Genomic DNA, 3,163 nt, shown 5'->3' with positions numbered 1-3,163 from the left:
CAATTAGGAAGGAACCAATTTGACATTGGTTGATGCTATGGTCAAGTAACGAAATCCGAGAAGCTAGAAAAGAAATAGGTTCGGCTCAACCTCGTTGGAGCAAGAAGCTTGGAGGGCTTAGATACACTGGGTAGATTAGGCTTGGAGGGTCTATTACTGTTCATGTATCCCAACTACATTTTCTAGTAGATTACTTACTGCTTGGAGGGTGGCGGAGAGGTTTTACGCCGAGAGCTTCAGTTCCCTCTTCGATAACACATCGTTGTGTTGTCCTTGTATTTGCATCTCTCTTCCCTTAATCTTTGCCTTTTATTTTCTGTTGTGGATGTGATTTTCATTGGCTTAGATTGTTTACTAATTCTGTTTATAGCTTGTGTTCATTTTCCGCACACTTGTTGTTTGTCTTAAAGCTTGAATTGGTTATTTTGTAATTGGGGGTCTAAACGTTCAAGGGTGTTTTATACACTATTTGAACTTTCAGAGTCTTTATTGAAAGAACTAGAGAACTACATCGATTGGGCATAAGGGAGACCAACAAACCAACAACAATACAGACAAGGCTCTTAAAAGGGAGACCAACAAAAACAAACCAAAAGGAACCTCAAATAAGCCCCAGCCAGACAAAGCAACACAATCTACAAACTTGCAGAACCAAAACAGAACCATAATAGCAAAGTTCATATATAGAAGACAAAGCTAATTTGTTTGCTTCCAAAATAGCAAGCTAGCAAGACTTCCCAAGTAGCATCAAGCACAGATGAGCAAACACTAAACAAAATTATGTTGTGGATACCAATGACTAATAAGTGCCCTTAATCTCCAGCAAACAAATAAAAAAGCTCTAGCAACCCAACGTACACATATCAATATTGCATTAAGTAAAACCCACATACACATATGAATATACATACAAAAAAATACTCCAGCAACCCAACATAAACTTCAAAAACCAAAATTTACCCAGTTCAAACCATAACAAATGAAAAAAAAAAAAAAAAAACACAATATCAATCTTATAAGCATAATACAGCTATAGCAACCCAACAAAAACCAACTTGTGAAAAAGTAAAACAAATTTTGAAACTTTCAACATAGTTGTTAAATTCTTCATAGCAAGTTCCATTTCAGTATTCAATTATCATTTCCAAACTCAATCCCATCACATTGTACATCTAAAGCCAATTTATCTAACAATCAATCTAACTTAATCAAATCAATCAAACATCCCTAATTCAAAAACCAAAAAAACCCCAGATCATATCAAAACCCAACACAGCACCTTTCATTAGAACAATACAAGATATGAACAAACACTCACCCTCCGTTCTCATCAAAAAGGAAATGCTCAAAATTTGAAATTTTTCGATGAAGCAAACAAAAAATCTGAACACCCAATTCGAAATCCAAATTGGGGAAAAGGGAAAATCATGAAAAACAAACATTTGGATTGTGGCTCACAGCGGCTCCAGTTTGTTTCTGTAAGGTTAAATTTAATCAACCATCTTATTGGCTTTATTTCATGCCAAATTTACTTGTATTTCAGCATTTAGTAACCCTGTATTGAGGTGGGTTTTATTGTAAGGGTAGTGAGTGAGATAGAGTGTCGAATGCTCAAGAGTGTGCAAGAAAACAAAGACTCGCGGTTGGATCTCGCAGGTGACTCACGGCTGCAAGCCGCCAGATGCAGCACACATGCCAAGCATGCCAGAAGGTGAACAGTCATGCTAGCTGGAGCACTACAAGACAAAATAGGACAACTAGCCATACGGTTATCTCGTGACTGGATCTCGCGACTCAGTCAAGTCGCGAGGCCAAGCCACGAGCCAGCCCTGTTTTGAAAAACATGACATTTCACATTCCTCTCTCACCCTAGTATACATACCCCTTATACCCACAAAAGAAGGAGAGCTTCCTGAGAGAATTTTGAGAGAGAAACCCTAGAGTAAAACAAGATTGATTCACCTACAATCTATACATTAGATCTCTTCAAATTCCTCAACTCTCTTCCTCTCCATTGTCAAACCCTTGAGAGGCATTTTACCAAAACCTTGTTCTCACCATATTCATTACTGTGAGAGGGCTGTTTGGTGTTTTGGGAAGCAGTTAGGAAGGAACCAATCTACATTGGTTGATGCTATGGTCTAGTTGCAGAATCCAAGAAACTAGAAAAGAAAAAGGTTCAGCGCAACCTCGTTGGAGCAAGAAGCTTGGAGGGCTTAGGTGCACTGGGTAGATTAGGCTTGGAGGGTCTATTGCTATCCATGTATCCCAACTACATTTTCTAGTGGATTGTTTACCGCTTGGAGAGCGGCGGAGAGGTTTTACGCCGAGGGCTTCGGTTTCCTCTTCGATAACACATCGCGTGTTGTCTTTGTGTTTGCATCTTCCTTCCCTTTTAATCTTTGCCTTTTATTATCTGCTGTGGGTTGTGATTTTAATTTGGCTTAGATTGTTTTTCAAATTCTATATTATAGCTTTTGTTCATTTTCCGCACACTAGTTGTTTGACAAAAAGCTTGAATTGGTTAATTTGTATATTGGGGATCTAAATGTTCAAGGGTGTTTTTACACTATTTGAACTTTCAGTTTCCAAGCTCCGGCGAACTCTTCTTCTTCGAAATCGTTCTGCTTTGGCGATCTGTGTGGTGGTGGTGGAGGTTCGGCGTGAAGGAAGTTTTTTGTGAGCATAAAGGAAGCTATGAACGAAGCTGTGAGCATGCGAGCAAGTTGTTTTTTTTTTTTTTTAGGTCTATTGTTTCTTCAAGTGGTGGAGGTTTGGCGTGAAGGAAGCAGAGGAATGGTGTGAGAGCTTTTGGGGTTTTTCTGTTTTCTGGCATGAGAGGTTTTGGCTGTTTGGAGAGAGATTATTGCTAGGAGCTTTTTTTTCTGATGTGGCATGGTCTGATTGGCTGGTGTAAAACATTGGTTTTACGCCAGCTCCGGACCTAATGTTTTTTCAATAGAAATAGAGAGGCGATGAAAGAGAGAGAGAGGTGACGAGGAAACGAGGAAAGAAGTAGAGAAAGAGAGATAGAAATATGATACACACAGAGATAGAAATAGAGGGAGGCGATTAGGCCTGGGACACGGAGAGAGAAACAGAGTAGAGAAAGAGGCAGAACGATAAAGACTACATTGATTGGGCATAAGAAATCAAAACACGA

This window comes from Quercus robur, chromosome 2 (genome assembly GCF_932294415.1).
Source record: "Quercus robur chromosome 2, dhQueRobu3.1, whole genome shotgun sequence".
In the NCBI taxonomy this organism is placed as follows: Eukaryota; Viridiplantae; Streptophyta; class Magnoliopsida; order Fagales; family Fagaceae; genus Quercus; species Quercus robur.
This window is presented reverse-complemented; position numbering follows the sequence as displayed.